The sequence below is a fragment of the Prionailurus bengalensis genome, chromosome D4, assembly GCF_016509475.1.
Source record: "Prionailurus bengalensis isolate Pbe53 chromosome D4, Fcat_Pben_1.1_paternal_pri, whole genome shotgun sequence".
Lineage (NCBI taxonomy): Eukaryota > Metazoa > Chordata > Mammalia > Carnivora > Felidae > Prionailurus > Prionailurus bengalensis.
This window is the reverse complement of record NC_057359.1, coordinates 22,393,695-22,411,644: the sequence shown is the minus strand read 5'-3', so window position 1 is coordinate 22,411,644 and position 17,950 is coordinate 22,393,695.

Genomic DNA, 17,950 nt, shown 5'->3' with positions numbered 1-17,950 from the left:
TGCAAAAGATTTTAAAGATTTCATGATTTCAAATAGGTTTACGATCCTGAGGCCAGTTACTGAGTTCATGTGAGACCAAGCACTTTTAAACTTTGGAAAAGTTGTTAACATGTTTAGTTGTCCCAGTGGTGATGATTTATTTTTATTTCTCTAAGAGGTTGCCTATTTTGAGAACAGGTGACTTTGGGAGTGGGACATTGTACCTCTTCTCAGGCCAGTTTTCCAGCTCTTTATAAGAGTGTTTGTAAGCTTTCCTGCCAACTGTATGATATCATTAAATATAATCGGTCTAAACATTCGTAAGGGGTACATTTTGGTTTCAGTGTGTAAGACTTATTGTAATCAATGGCATAAAACATTCTTCCCGGAAATCACACCTCTAATAGAAATGTGTTTAGAAGCACACACGGTATTCTTTGCTGAGGTGGTTGCCACATGCATTACTTCATTTTCAGAAAGAAACACAAATAGAATCTGTAACTTTAAAAATATACTTGAAAAAATTTTACAGTATTTCTTTCTTCTTCCTTTCTTTCTTCATTTTTGTTGTCTTCTCTCAACTCTCAATGAGACCTCAGAAATCCATTTAGCTCCTGCTCTGCTAAGACCAATTGGCTGATAGACTGGGAGGCCTGTGAAAGCCTCAAGTAAATTAATAGCAGAATCGGTGCCTGAGACCATGCCTGGCTGCTCTTGAAATCCTTCTGAAGCCTGAATTATTTGTATTAAGATAGGCCAGCACTCAGGCCCCTATGAGTCAATTCTTTGTAACAGTTGCCAATATTTTTATACCTGAGAGAGCGGCTTCATTCTTTATTATTGCTCAGGAATCAATACTCCCATTGCCCTCACAAAATGCTATACAAGCATTATTGGCATTTCACTTGGCAGTGAAGGGTATCAACATCAATCTCACCAACTGCACACTTCGCTAACCCTGCTCCACTCCTCCTGTGTCTGTTTGTATTCCATCTGGGCTGTCCGAGACTGCTCAATTTGAATGGGAATCCTTAGTGCTGCGATAAGGAAACGGAAAGGCATCATCTAGCTACTCACAGAAATAGTCCCTCTCTCCTCGCCCCTGCCCATTTTGTGCTTGAAACTCTTGCAGCATTTAATAAAATACCATTTCCCACCACTCTGTGATTTTCTGGAGTTGCCATTTCGGGACTCTTCATTAGTAAACAAATGGCAGGTTCTAATTCTGTCCATTGAGGAACTGTGAATTTTAAAGTAATTTTTGGAGTTTGAGAGTGGCTCTTAAAGTAACAGATCTTACAAAATGAATGCTCATACACATGGAGGTACAATATGCACAAAGAGGCATGCTGGGAACTGCAGCTGCGTTTGCTCTGAATACTAAACACATGTGTTGCTCTGGTTGCTTAGTAAATTCAGTAAAAATGCTCTTCACTCCACATGTAAATTATCCTTTAAACATGGAGTTCTTTGCCAGTATCTGAGTGGAAATCGTTATAGGGGATTCTGTCATATATCAGTTTCATGCTGGACATTATCAATATGTAACATGTTGTTTGATCAAAAGGAATATCTAGAATATATAAAGAACTCCAGCAACTCAACAATAAAAAGAAAAATGATCCAATTAAATATGGACAATGGCCACAGTAGGATATCACTTCACACCCATTAGGATGGCTATTATCAAAAAACCAGAAGGTACAAGTGTTAGAGAGGATGTAGAGAAATTGGAACCCTTGTGTCTTGCTGGTGGGAATGTAAAACAGTACAGCTGCTGTGGAAAATGGTTTGGCAGTAATTCAAAAAGTTAAACTTAGTAGGGTGCCTGGGTGGCTCAGGCGGTTGAGTCCAACTCATGATTTCAAGTCAGGTCATGATCTCACAGTTTGTGAGTTCAAGCCCCATGTCGGTCCCTACGCTGACAGTGTGGAGTCTGCTTGGGATTCTCTCTGTCTCTTCCTTTCTCTCTGCCCCTTACCCCCACACCCCCCTCTCAAAACTAAATAAGTAAACATTTAAAAAAAATTTATAGAATTTATTGTCAAATTGGTTTCCATACAACACCCAGTGCACATTCCAACAGGTGCCCTCCTCAATGCCCATCACCCACTTTCCCCTCTCCCCAACCCCGCATCAACCCTCAGTTTGTTCTCAGTATTTAAGAGTCTCTTATGGTTTGCCTTCCTCCCTCTCTGTAACTTTTTCTGCCCCCTTCTCCTCCCCCATGGTCTTCTGTTAAGTTTCTCAGGATCTGCATATGAGTGAAAACATACGGTATCTGTCTTTTCTGCCTGACTTATTTCACTTACATAATACTCTCCAGTTCCATCCATGTTGCTACAAATGGCCAGATTTCATTCTTTCTCATTGCCACATAGTATTCCATTGCATATATAAACCACATCTTCTTTATCCATTCATCAGTTGGTGGACATTTAGGCTCTTTCCATAATTTGGCTATTGTTGAAAGTGCTGCTATAAACATTGGGGCACAAGTGCCCTTATGCATCAGCACTCCTGTATCCCTTGGGTAAATTCCTAGCAGTGCTATTTCTGGGTCATAGGGTAGATCTATTTTTAATTTTTTGAGGAACCTCCACACTATTTTCCAGAGTGGCTGCACCAGCTTGCATTCCCACCAACAGTGCAAGAGGGTTCCCATTTCTCCATATCCTCTCCAGCATCTATAGTCTCCTGATTTGTTCATTTTAGCCACTCTGACCAGCATGAGGTGATATCTCAGTGTGGTTTTGATTTGTATTTCCCTGATGAGGAGTGATGTTGAGCATCTTTTCATGTGCCTGTTGGCTATTTGGATGTCTTCTTTAGAAAAGTGTCTATTTGTGTCTTCCCATTTCTTCACTGGATTATTTGTTTTTCAGGTGTGGAGTTGGTGAGTTTTTTATAGATTTTGGATACTAGCCCTTTATGCAATATGTCATTTGCAAATATCTTTTCTCATTTCGGCGGTTGCCTTTTAGTTTTATTGATTGTTTCCTTTGCAGTGCAGAAGCTTTTTTATCTTGATGAGGTCCCAATAGTTCATTTTTGCTTTTAATTCCCTTGCCTTTGAAGATGTGTCGAGTAAGAAATTGCTGCGGCTGAGGTCAGAGAGGTTTTTGCTTCCTTTCTCTTCTAGGGTTTTGATACTTTCCTGTCTCACATTCAGGTCCTTCATCCATTTTGAGTTTATTTTTGTGACTAGTGTAAGAAAGTGGTCTAATTTCATTCTTCTGCATGTTGCTGTCCAGTTGTCCCAGCACCATTTGTTAAAGAAACCCGTTGTTTTTCCATTGGATATTCTTTCCTGCTTTGTTGAAGATTAGTTAGCCATACATTTGTGGGTCCATTTCTGGGCTCTCTGTTCTGTTCCATTGATCTGTGTGTCTGTTTTTGTGCCAGTACCATACTGTTTTGATGATTACAGCTTTGTAATACAGCTTGAAGTCTGGAATTGTGATGCCTCCAGCTTTGGTTTTCTTTTTCAGGAGTGCTTTGGCTATTTGGGGTCTTTTCTGGTTCCATACAAATTTTAGGATTGCTTGAATAAACATTTTTTTTAAAAAAGAATTACGATATGATCCAGCAATCCCACTCCTAAGCAGGGACTCAAACAGATGCTTGTCTTCAGAGCAGCAGTATTCACAATAGCCCAAAGGTGGGATGACCCACTTGGCAGAGTGACTTTGAGCTACTTGTGATGATTGCTCTGAACCTGTCTCTTTCTTTGTCAAATGGCAGTGATACTGATGGTGGTGATGATACAGATGATAATGATTATGGTGGTGACGATGACTCAGATGACGATGGTGGTGACGGTGATGGTGGTGATGATGCCGCTTTACAGGATTGTTGTCAAGATTAAGATACGGTGTGAATAAAATGATTAAATAAAGTTTGTGAGAATATCTAAAACTGTAACACACCATAATTCTTTATTTTGAAGTTTATTTTAAATCCAGGAATCAGAATATTTGTATAATTTATATCAAGGAGATCTATTAAAGAGGCTAATATTTGCTTCCGAAGACACAGATATTTAAAAATTAGAGTCTGTGTTTGTAGTTGTGCATATGTGTGAGCCTGGATTAGGAAATCTTTTCAGTAATATTCAGTTTCAGAATTACATTAGCTTTGGTGGAGGTTAAATATCAAAGCTCTTAATTGTTTCCCAGGAGAGAAAGAGTTGGTTTCTGTGTGTATTACTTTTGATAACTTCATTGATTTCTGTTTTCTGAGCCCCTCCAGGTAATAGTGAAATGGGCTTTGAAAAGATTAATCGTTCATTCGATGTGTTTTTTAGATATCAAAAGGCCAGGTTCTTCTCCTGAGTTCTTATATATTGTAGATGTTCTCTTCTTCTAGACCTTAATTTACCTAAATATTTCCAGGAAAAACAAATGAATCTGTCATTTTCTCTTTTTAATAGAAAAAGCCCTGGAATAGGAGTCAGGAGCCTTTAATGTTACTTGCAGTTTTGTCTTGTGAAACATGGGACCTTAGGCAAGTTACTTAGCTACTGAGCATCCGTTGTTGACTTTTAAAAAGACCTACCTCAATTTCAGGTAGCTGTTGAGGTCAATTAAAATGGCATTTGTGGAATGCTTTGTAAATTATAAAGTTCTGTATAAACAAAGTGCCTTATTTTCTTAAATGTAAGATTATCCGTCCTAAGATGTAACATGAGTTCTATTTCACTAAGGACAAAAATGCTGCCAAGCAGACTGCTGGACGGTGCCTCAGTATGCTCTCTGATGCAGGGATGGGTCGCACTAGCCTCTTTTAGTTTTGAACATTGTTTCTTCTCTTCCGAGAACTACAACAGTACTTCTTGCTTACAATTGTGTTGCTTAGCAGGAGATAGGTAATCTTGTTGCATGTAAATCAGTCACAAAACATAGCAAAATGTCGTTTTTTTCCTGAGTCATGTAAAGCAGTTGATTGTTTCATTGTAAGTAAACATGGAATTGCAATCATTCCTTCCATTGTTAATATTTGCTCTGCTAATTTAATATTTGCTCCGTAAACATGTGCATTTTTGCTGTGTTCCCATGCCTTACTTCACATGCAATAGTTTCATTTCATTGCTAATCAGAGTACAGTATTTTCAAAGACATTTTAAGTGGTAACTAAATTCAACATTGTGATATACCAGCAATGTGCAGGACAGTCAAAGTGGACAAAAATGTGAACAGCGATGTCCACGCAGAGTTGGTGAAAGTCCTTTATCACTGCCACCTGGCAGTCAGTGGTTGTAAGACAGCTGCTCATTTCAGGGATGTTAAAATGAGGAGAAAGAGGGGTCTCAGAATAATTGGATATTGCATTTATGTTATTAGCCACAATGTGACCCTTTTATTCTTAATGCAAACTGCAGGTAGCACATTGCTTCATGCGTTGTAGTTATGGGAGTGTGAGACTATTTCAGCCTTCTGGGGTCACCTAGAAACTATCGGGTGCCTCTTCAGTGCTGTATTTGTGGACAGTGTAGTGTCTGCTTTGAATCGTATCTTTTCCTCACTAAACTCTCTTTATTCACTTTGTTACTTTATGTTGTCATATTCTTTAAGCATTAATATGGCATGGTTTCGAGTCCCTTCCTTTTGATCATTTCCCCCTGAACTTGGTCTCACTGTTCAGACTTCTTTATGGTGTTGTATTTGGAATTAAACTTTCTCCTCCAATTTTGCTTATTAAAATGGTAGAATGGTCTATAATTAATTTATCAAGGCACACAACTTTCTTGAATTTCTGGGTAACTAAAAATTTGGAAACATAAACTCTTCATGTACTTGTGTATTTTTATTTTTAAATGGTGATAAAACTATGCTAAACTAGTTACATATATATTATTTTAAATTAAATACCTTTTTATTTTTATAATTTTTGTTCCTAGCCTTTTCTAGCATGCCTGTTGTATCTTTACAATTCTTTTTAGAATGTTGAATGGACCTGAGTCAGGATCAGGTTCCTGATTCTAGGACATACCTGTAATATTAGTTTCCTAGGGATGTTGCAACAACTAGGAAACTAGGTAGCTTATAAAAGCAGAACTTTATTTTCTCACAGTTCTGGAGGTTAGAAGTCTGATATTAAGGTGTTAGCCAGGCCATGCTCCTTCTGAAACTGGAAGGGGATAATCCTTCCTCCTGTCTTCCCAGTTTCTGGTGGTTTGCTGGCAATCCTTAGCATCCCATGGCTGGTAGCCACAACACTTTGATGTCTATCCATTGTCACATGGTGTTTTTCCTTTCATAATGTATTAAGGCCCACTTTACTGACCTCATCTTAACTTGATTACATTTGCAAAGACCCTATTTCCAAAAAGGTCAGATTCCTGGGTACCGGGGATAAGACTTCAGCCTGTCTTTTGGGGGGAGACAGTTCAAGCCATAATATCTGTCAGGATTATTTTGTGGGTTGACATCAATTCCTTACTACCCAAGTCACTACTTCTTGTGTGTAATAAATCTACCCACTATTAATCTGATAATATTTCTTAGAATTGAAGCCATATTTCTCCATTCTACGCAAAAGGATCTGAAAAGAGAACTGATAGTGGACTTGATGAGTCCCCATAAGCTTTGTGTCCTGCATTCTCATATTGGTTAGATCCCGTCATCCTCTGAGAGCAAAACATAATGCGGAATGTGACAAGCCATTCTAAGACAGTTTATGATGGCTCCTCTCTCTTCTAGGTGCTCCCCATCCATTTCCTCAGTAACCCATGCTTGTATCTAGTAGTTTGTTTGCCAGACCCATCATTTCCCACTTAGAAGTGGGACTGACATTGGCTTTATTCCAGTTTTCAGCTTCCTTTGCCCTTCTCTAAGATTTCTCATTAAACAAGGATGCTTGTTGAGTGATTTCATTTATAAATTCTTGTAGAGCCTTAGGATACAATTCATCTAAGCCAAATGACTTGAGTTCACATAAAACAACTTTACTACCCTTGGATTTTGGATTCCCTTATGAATGTTTGTTCTACACTTGGCAGAGAAATCAAGAAGCAAAAGCAGGAATTTAGATAACTCAGTTTTGTTTCTGTCAAACTTCAACATAACACATTTTGTCTCATGCAGGTGGCCTGGCCCTCTTTTATTCACCTTTTTGCTTGTAAAATAACATTTTAAGAAGTTTTGTTGTCCTTAGCACCTGGTAACTCTGTGTCTACTCATAGGACTACTTTCTTCTAAGACTTTTACCATTTCTCCATCACCAAATACCTCCCCTCCTGGTTAAAATTAGGTCTAGAGTAGTTCCTCACATCATTGCTTCTACCATTGGAGGACTGAGATTATCATAAAGGCTAGATAAGAACTTCTCATAACTGTTAATTTTAGCAAATGAGATTTGCTGCCTTGTCTTGGACAAATGAAGTCCTCATTATTGTTATATTTTTCTTGCCTCTGTAGCAAGGAAGGATGCACTATTTAGCCTCTTCACACAGTGAAGTGAACTGTATTATCACAGAAATGTCACCTTTATTTCTTGCTCTTATAAGTTCTACACCATGTTTTTCAAGATGCTTCCATCAATGCTTTTGGTATTTTTAATGGGATCATATGAAGCAGAAATGTTTAAGTGGGACACTACATCTCCTAGGTTTGACTATGTTACTAATACTATAGAATTCAAGTTCAAAAGTACATGAAAGAGAAATCCTTCGTGCAAAATGATACATTTCTGAGAATATTTCAAAAATCAGTTCTTTGTCTTTTGTACCATCTAGCCAAATCAGGAGTAGAAAAAGCTATCAGAGATTTTCCTTCCAGTTAAGCTCTTACTGGAAGGTAGTCTAAATCTGGTGGTCTGGGGAGAAGTATCAGGGGGTGTGAGATTCCATTTTTATGGTCTTCAGCATGATGACAGGCTGTGATCACATTTGCATAGGGTGGCTAAAACTCTGATAGGAAACCATAGCTCTCTGGCCTGAGGAATTGGAGAACAGAGATTGGAGTAACCGTAGCCATAGGAAAATTAGGGTAGAATCCTGGAAAAGAGATATCTGAAAAAAAGAAGCCTCCAAATCTCTGTAAACTTTGCTCAAATCTTGGGATGTTTCCAGAACCATATTGTGTGGGAGAGAATTTAGATACAGAGAAAATAATCAACTGACTCTTGAGGTGCTAATCAGAAGACACAATTGGCAGTTTGAGTCCAAATAAGTTAATTGTTAGCTTTAATAAAATTAACATTCTGAGGATTAAAATCGAATTCATATAACATTTATAGTGTCCAGGGTACAAACCCAAATTACGTGAAATATGGAGAACTAGGGACATATGACTCATTAATAAGACAAAGAACGATTAAAGAATAATAACTCCAAGCTGACCCAGAAGTTTGAATAGCAAGAATTTTAAAGTACCTTTTATAACTGTGGTCAAAGAGGTAAAGGAAAATATATTCAAGATGAATGAAAAGTTAAAGATAAAATATCTCATCAGATAAATAAATATGTAAAAGAACAAAATGTAAATTCTAGACTTGAAGAAATAAAAACTTCACTTAACCATAAGATGAAAATGACAAGAGTTGGTAACCTTGAAGATAGTTTCATACAGAGAAACAATGATTTAACTGCTGACTTCTTATCAGAAGCAGGAGGCCAGAAAAAAGTGAAAGAATATCCTTAAAGTGCTGAAAACAAACAAGCAAACAAAACAAACAAACAAGCTATACCCTAGAATCCTGTGTCTGGTAAATATTTGTATTTTGAACAGTGGCGTGTGGGAACTTATTGGGCACTTATTGGGATATCTTGCCGAGAACTCTACAACAGTCCCAATAATTTTAGACAGTTTTTTAAAAAAAAATTTTTTTTTTCAACGTTTATTTATTTTTGGGACAGAGAGAGACAGAGCATGAACAGGGGAGGGACAGAGAGAGAGGGAGACACAGAATTGGAAACAGGCTCCAGGCTCCGAGCCATCAGCCCAGAGCCTGACGCGGGGCTCGAACTCACGGACCGCGAGATCGTGACCTGGCTGAAGTCGGACGCTTAACCGACTGCGCCACCCAGGCGCCCCTAGACAGTTTTAAGAGAGTATGAACATAAACAATGGTCTACTCAGTGCTACAGTATAAGAATGTTTCCTGTACACCAACAGTGAAGCAACAGAAAGAGAAATCAAGGAATCAATCCCATTTACAGTTGCACCAAAAACCATAACATACCTAGGAATAATCTAACCAAAGAGGTGAAAAATCTACACACTGACAACTATAAAAAGCTTATGAAAGAAATTGAAGAAGACACAAAAAAATGGAAAAAGATTCCATGCTCCTGAATAGGAAGAACAAATATTGTTAAAATGTCGATACTACCCAAAGCAATCTACATGTTCAATGCAATTCCTATCAAAATAACACCAGCATTCTTCACAGAACTAGAACAAATAATCCTAAAGTTTGTATGGAACCAAAAAAGACCCCAAATAGCCAAAGCAGTCTTGAGAAAGAAAACCAAAGCAGGAGGCATCACAATCCCAGACTTCAAGCTATACTACAAAGCTGTAATCATTGAGACAGTATGGTACTGGCACAAGAACAGACACTCAGATTAATGGAACAGAATAGAGAACCCAGAAATGGACCCACAAATGTATGGCTAACTAATCTTCAACAAAGCAGGAAAGAATATCCAATGGAAAAACAACGGGTTTCTTTAACAAATGGTGCTGGGAGAACTGGACAGCAACATGCAGAAGAATGAAACTAGACCACTTTCTTACACTATTCACAGAAATAAACTCAAAATGGATGAAGGACCTGAATGTGAGACAGGAAAGCATCAAAACCCTAGAGGAGAAAGCAGGAAAAAACCTCTATGACCTCATCTGCAGCAATTTCTTACTTGACACATCTTCAAAGGCAAGGGAATTAAAAGCAAAAATGAACTATTGGGACCTCATCAAGGTAAAAAGCTTCTGCACTGCAAAGGAAACAATCAATAAAACTAAAAGGCAACTGATGAAATGGGAAAAGATATTTGCAAATGACATATTGCATAAAGGGCTAGTATCCAAAATCTATAAAGAACTCACCAAACTCCACACCCAAAAAACAAATAATCCAGTGAAGAAATGGGCAAAAGACACGAATAGACACTTTTCTAAAGAAGACATCCAGATGGCCAACCGACACATGAAAAACTGCTCAACATCACTCATCATCAAGGAAATACAAATCAAAATCACAATGAGATACCACCTCATACCTGTCAGGATGGCTAGCATTAACAACTCAGGCAACAACAGATGTTGGCGAGGATGCAGAGAAAGAGGATCTCTTTTGCACTGTTGGTGGGAATGCAAGCTGGTGCAGCCACTCTGTAAAACAGTGTGGAGTTTCCTCAACTAAAAATAGAACTACCCTACCACCCAGCAATTGTACTACTAGGCGTTTATCCAAGGGATACAGGTGTGCTGTTTCAAAGGGACACATGCACCCCCATGTGTATAGCAGCACTTTCAACAATAGCCAAAGTATGGAAAGAGCAAATGTCCATCGTTGGATGAATGGATAAAGAAGATGTGGTATATATATACAATGGAGTATTACTTGGCAGTCAAAAAGAATGAAATCTTGCCATTTGCAACTACGTGGATGGAACTGGAGGGTATTATGCTAAGTGAAATTAGTCAGAGAACATACGACTTCACTCATATGAGGACCTTAAGAGACAAAACAGATGAACATAAGGGAAAGGAAAAAAAATAATATAAAAACAGGGAGGGGGACAAAACAGAAAAGACTCATAAATCTGGAGAACAAACTGAGGGTTACTGGAGGGGTTGTGGGAGGGCAGATGGGCTAAATGGGTAAGGGGCCCTAAGGAATCTACTCCTGAAATCATTGTTGTGCTATATGGTAACTAATTTGGATGTAAGTTAAATTTTTTTTTTTTAAAAGAATGTTTGAATTCTTGTCTCTTGGTACATCTTTGTCTTCTGCTGTATGCCCAGTATCAGAAATGCCCCAGGGCTAGGACAGAGTGGCTTTTTGTTAATAAAGTATCTTTGCCAGATCATCAGGGAAGTGGCTTCTTAATATTCAAATGTAAAGGAAAAAGTTGCAGTTGGATATCATTCCTTTCAACCATCTCGTGTATGAAAGTAGGAGGTAGGTCACTTCAAGTGAGAAAGGCATTATCTGAGAGCTTGTCTATAGATGAATATTTTTTGCTTGTCTATAGATGAATACTTTTGTTGCGCTCCAGATAAAATCAGAGGGGTGTGTGTGGTGTATTTATTTCTGTTTTTCATTTAAAATGATTCAAGGTGGAAGGCTTTTCAAAAAGAATATTGAAAACCTAATGAAGGTAATATCTGATAATTTTTTAATGTTATCGTAGAGGAAGAAAAATTCTCCTGTACCCTCTTAGCGTCTCCAACTGGGCCTAAGAATTAATCTGACATAAGACAGATTAACAAGAGAAAAACATACATGGAGGCCTACATAAGAGAGCAAACTGTGAGTGGGAGATATAAATATGGGAGCAGGGAAGCAAAACTGGAGGAAGATCAGAGCTATTTAGCAAGTGTGTTTTTGCACAGATGCATTTCAGTTTGATCACCCAGTGTCTGGTGATAAGGACATTCTCTTCCTGGTACAGGGAGGGCATTTTTTCTCATGGGAAATTTTAGGGCCTACTTTTGGTTGAAAAGGGTGGGTCAGTGAGCCCTTCCTGCATCTGCTGTTTCTCAAGTGCCTTTAGCTCAAAATAATCAATATGCCACAGTGGCATATTTTGAAGTGGTATATCCTAAACTTTCATTATCTTCAATATGAAATAAATGGATTTAGTTAAAAAGCCCTGATGACTTATGTTCAACTCTTGGGAATTCTGAACCTTTCATTCACTGCCTTATAAACTTTGGAGCTTAGCAAGTTGGGATTCCAAATGTTTAGTCTGTTTGACCCCTAAATCCTATCTCGGAACTTATATGTATTTTAATATTCACATAAAATCTTTAGCTATGATATTTAAACATTTTATAGCTAACAATGTCTGTCTTCTTAATTCTCTCTTCTGTGTCAATTCTCGAAATGTTATATATATGCATTTTAATTTTTAATCAAATAGAAGTGGTGTATGAATACTTTCTTTTTGTAAAATATTTTTAAAAAGCCCAGAAACACACCAAGAGCTTTGGTTCTTCTGAAGACAGTTTCAGAACCTCGTCTTTTCCTTCTGCTTGAAAGTAATGAGAGTATATTCTAACATATTCTAACATTCTGAACATATTCTTTAGAATATGCCATCTATATTTATCCAATAGAAAAGTATATTATTATTTTATATATTTTTAGCATAATATTATACTATAAATGTTTTTGACAGTTATCAGTGTGTCTTCATCATGTATTCGTATTTGTATAAATAAAACTGGTTCATTGAAATAAAGAATACAAATATATCATAATTAGATTATTCAGCCATTTTCTGATGATGGACGTTTAGGTTTTTCCAGTGTTTTTAAAAAATAAACCATGCTACAGTAAACATTTTGTACATGCTTTCTTGTGTATATGTGCAAGAGTTTTTCTAGAGGCAATGACAAACAATGAAATTATCGGGTCATAGGGTGTGAACAATACCCTATTTCAAAGTTAATACCATATCATTGTCCATAGTGCTTGTTCCAATGAACGTTTCTATTTGCAGGTCACTCTTTGTACTTATATTTCACTATCACTTAATATCATTAAGCTTTTGAAGTTTTGTCCATCTAATAGAGGAGATAACAAATTTTGGCTTATGGGTCAAATCTGGCCCACTACCATTTTTTTATAAGCCTGTAAACTAACAGTGGTTTAAAATTTTTTTAATGGTGACATTTAAATGGTTGTGTACATATCTACAAAATAGCCCCTGTTTAGCTTCTTAACCATCGAAGTCTAAAATATTTGATATCTGGCTCTTTAAAGTGTGGTAACTTGTCATCTAATGGAAATAAAATGGTTATGTCATTATTGACATAATTCGCATTTCCGTGGTCGCTTAGTAAGATTGAATATATTTTCATATGTTTATTTGACATTTATATTTCATTGTCTATTTGTCATTTTTGCTCATGTTTCTAAATTTTAAATTGATTGGATGAACTCTGTACACATTCTGAATACTAATTTTGTGAGACACTGTTGTTTCCCTACCCAGTGGTCATCTTCCCTGCCCATTCTGTTTTGCTAGTGTAACTTCACTTCCTTTTCAGGTGCCAGGCAATAATGTATATTTGGGCATCTGAGCCCCACCCAAATCCAAAGTGAGGGGCTATAAAATTATTATTATTCTAAATAATGGTGGCAATTATATGTCTCTTTCCTTGTCTGTGATTAGTTTAGGATTGAACATGTGATGAAATATGTCCAATAAGATGTGAAGGCCTCTAGGTAATTTCCCCTCACTTTAGAAAAGAAATACTGGGTTAATTTTATTCCTTTGCAGCTTCTGTTTTCTTTTCTCATTGTTAATTCTGGGAATGTTATGCTTAAAAGTAGCCAGATTAAATGGACAAGTCAGCATTATAGAAAGAGAGCAGGCTCTACATTTTTGAGACTTCTCATAGTTTAGGATTTGTGGTGGGGGAGGTTGTTTTCTGTTACTTGCAGCCAAGTACATCCTAACTAATGTATTTAGTGTTTGGCATTCTCCCATGCGAATTTTAAAGCCATATTGTCATATTCATAATCATGTCATATTGTCACGTTTAGAATTATTTTGCCTCTAGAGATTAATTTGAGCTTAAATAATATCTATAAAACATTGAATCTTTCCATAAACTCTCCAATATTCTGTTCTCCTATTAGGGTCTCTAAAAATTTTCTCTAGAAAGATTTTGCAAATTCTTACTACGTATGTTACAAGGTAGTTTATAGTTCTTGTTACTACAGGAAGTGGCTTTTATATTTCTTATTACATTATAGAATTGTTTTTTTTTTTTTTTTTTAATTTTTTTTTTCAATGTTTATTTATTTTTGGGACAGAGAGAGACAGAGCATGAACGGGGGAGGGGCAGAGAGAGAGGGAGACACAGAATCGGAAACAGGCTCCAGGCTCTGAGCCATCAGCCCAGAGCCCGACGCGGGGCTCGAACTCCCGGACCGCGAGATCGTGACCTGGCTGAAGTCGGACGCCTAACCGACTGCGCCACCCAGGCGCCCCTAGAATTGGTTTTTGTTGGTGGAAAGAATATTTCAGAAATTTTAATATTGATGTTATTTACTACTGGCATGCTACATTTCTTCTTTCAATCTTAATCATTTTTTCTGTGGACTTCTTTGAGTTTTCTATGGAACCAGTCATATCATTTGCTAATAATTATAATTTTGTGTCTCATGCCATTGCCTTATAATTTTTACATCTTGAATCTTTATTTTACTGCTTTGTTTGGAATAAGTACAATATTCAATAGAAAGTATGAAAGAAGTCATTCTTGGATTATTTCTGCTTTGTTAACTTAATGAGAAATGGCTTTAAATATGTCATCTGTAAGTGGGATATTTGTTATAAATTTATTATGTATATGCTTTATAGCAAATTAAGTCCTCTTTCATTCATTCATTTATTTAATTTCACTAATTTTCCAGGTCTTGTTGTTTACTAATGTGAATGAGTGTTGAATGTTATAGAAGAACATTTCAGCCTCTATTCAGATGACAGATTTTTCTCCTTTAATATGTATTGATGCACTGAATTACACTGATAGATCTATTAATTAACAATTATTGTATTCCAAGAAAAAAGTCTACTTTGTCCAGAGTAGATAGTTAGGTGCTCCAGTAAAGTTTTTCAGAATTTTATTTGTATATTATTTTTTTCCCTAAATAACTAGCTCTTTAGATCTGTTTGCTCCTTTATCTTTCTGTTAATATTCCTGCCTTCATTTTTCCTTTATCATTTTTCTCATATTTCTTTTATCTTTTTTATAAGTTACTCAAACAGATGCATAGTACAACTTTAGTCTCTCCATTTTTTTTTCTTATAAAAACATGTAATGTGATGAGTTTAACTCTGAGAATTGTTCTGACTTGACTATATAATTGTTATTAACTTCCCATAAAAAGTGTTGGGGTAGATTTATTCATTTGTTTGTTTATATTTAGCCATCATGTATTGACTGCTTCTTCTGTCCCAGACTCTTCACATGTATTTTCTAATTTAATCCTCAAACAACCCTGTGTATTATCCTAATTTCCCGGTTGAGAAAAAGAATTCGGAGAGTTTAAGTGACTCGCCTAATGTCATTCAGCTTGTGACTGGTAGAACCTCTGTCTTCTCTCTGCTGCACAAAATCTTTAAAAATATCATTTAAGCAGGACCATGGTCCTTTCAAAGGATTTTCATCAGCGATACATTTCCCCAGTATGTGTTTGGATTTGATGGATGGGATAGAATACAGGGATAGGAATGAAAAAAATAAAAGACTATATTTTCTGTTATGCCTGGGGTATTCCAAATCTTCTGTTACTGGTTTTTTTGAAACTTGCTTCTTCAGTGGTAGCTACCTCTGTTTGCTTCATGTAAACAAGTTTGATAAGAGCATGAATCTTTTCATGGAGAGGGTTGACATCAAAGTCATGAGTTTAAGGAAATTTTATGGAAGGAGTGATTTCAGAATTACAGTTGTTGGAGTGAGTAAAATTAAATTTTGCAATCTGCTTTCCTTATCCTTATTTCAAAATGTTACTTGTGATAGCCTTGCCCCACAAGAAAGTTATAAAGGAAAATAAGTGGAGTATTTTCTGAAAGGGTCATTTTTTTTTAAGTCAGAGTTATTTATTTATTTATTTATTTATTTATTTATTTATTTAGTCAAAGTCCATTTTTAACTAGTAGAACCAGTAGTATTAAAATTGGATTCACAGGGTACCTGGGTGACTCAGTTGGTTGAGCGTCTGACTCTTGGTTTTAGCTCAGGTCATGATCTCATGGCTCGTGGGATTGAGCCCGCATCGGGCTCCACGCTGCCAGGAAGGAGGCTGCTTGGCATTCTCTTTCCCTCTGTCTCTGCCTCTCTCTCTCTCTCTCTCTCTCTCTCTCTCTCTCTCTCTCTCTCAAAATAAATAAGTAAACATTAAAAAAATAAATAAAATAAAATTGTATTCATAATCTTACTCAGGATTAAGAACTAATTTTTTTTCTTTAAAACAGAGATGATCGTATGTTTGCTTTATTGGTCTTAATGGACTATTCTAATTAAACATTTAGGAATATGATACAACCTTTTCTCCAAGATACTGAACCACCAAACTGGCATTGTTGTGAAAAAGATGTGAGAGAAATTTGAAAAATGAGACTTTTTTATTTCCTCTTTAGTGATCAGCTTATCCACTAATGTTTAAATTACTGGACTTGAGTCTGTGGTGATGAAAGTGACAAACTGTCTTTGATAGGATCTGATGATGTAATTCAGAGAAACCCATAGTTTAGTGACCTCTCAGCTTTCATTAAAGAAACTCTCTAGAAACTTTGCAATGTGATTATATTGATCAAGCTTTAGCAACTGATTACAGTTTCACTTTATTGTTCTTCCAGGCATGATACATGTTTTTGTTTTTTTTTTTCCCCCTATCACTTTTGATGTTTTTATTAGGCTACCAATGCATTAGAAACCTGACTTACTGCTTTCTTGAATGTCAGGGTCAGATAGTTTCTGTGTCGTTTTTAAAATAAAAAATGTACTTTTCTGGGGCACCTGGGTGGCTTAGTTGGTTAAGTGTCTGACTTCTATTTAGGCCATGATCTTATGGTTTGTGAGTCCAAGCCCCATGTCAGACTCTGTGCTGTGCTGACAGTGGGGAGCCCACTTTAGATTCTCTGTCTCCCTCTCTTTCTGACCCTCTTCTACCCACACTGTCTCTCTCAAAAATAAATAAATAAACATTGTTTTTAAAACATACTTTTCCAGGTCTTTAATATTTCATTTGGGTGATGAGAAAAAGCTTCTCTTTGCCAAGCAAACTTGCCATATTCAGAATGCATTCATTTTAGAAATTAAGGAAATCACATTTTTTAAAGTTATTTCTTTATTTTTGAGAAAGAGAGAGAGTAGGGGAGGGGCCATGAGAGAGGGAGAGAGAGAATCCCAAGCAGGCTCTGCATTCTCAGCACAGAGTCCGGTGCAGGGCTCAGACTCACGAACTATGAGATCATGACCTGAGCTGAAATCAAGAGTCAGACATTTAGCTAACTGAACCCCTCAGGCACCCTGGGAAATCGTATTATTTCTTATTTGCTTTGATTTTTTTTGGCTTCTTATAATTTAAGAAAATATTTCTGTTTTCTATTGTGTCCTGCTGAAGTTTGTTAAATAATACTGTGAACCCACTAAACACATGAATTATTTCACTCTAGGCAATGGACTCATCTTAATTATAAGTAGATCTTGATTTTTTTTAAGTTTATTTACTTATTTTGAGAGAGTGAGGGAGGGGCCATGAGAGAGGGAGAGAGAGAACCCTAATCAGACTCTGCACTCTGCACTGAACCCAACGTGGGGCTCAGTCCCATCACCATGAGATCATGACCTGGGCCAAAATCAAGAGTTGGGCGCTTAACCAACTGAGCCACCCAGGTGCCCCTGATCTTGCTTTTTAACAAGGAATACTCTTTTTTTTCTTCCTTAATCTTGTTTTCTAATGGGAGAATGTAATTAGGAGCTAAGACACTTGACATTTGATTTTGGTGAGTGATTTAATTTGAGCCCTACCCCTCTGGGCATAGCAGAGCTTAAAATCTCGGGGGGTGGGGGGCACCTGTTTAGAAGCAGTCTGGAAGCATGGAGGTCACTCTTCATTTCCTTTGGGTTGTTATCCAGATGCAGTCCTATTTGTGCTTTTGCTTCACTTCACTCAGCTGAGCATGGCTGCTTTCTTGATCCTTTACATTTCACACCACTGAGTTTGATTGTTCTCAGGTCTATAGTTGCTCACTGGTAGCATTACTCACACTAATATT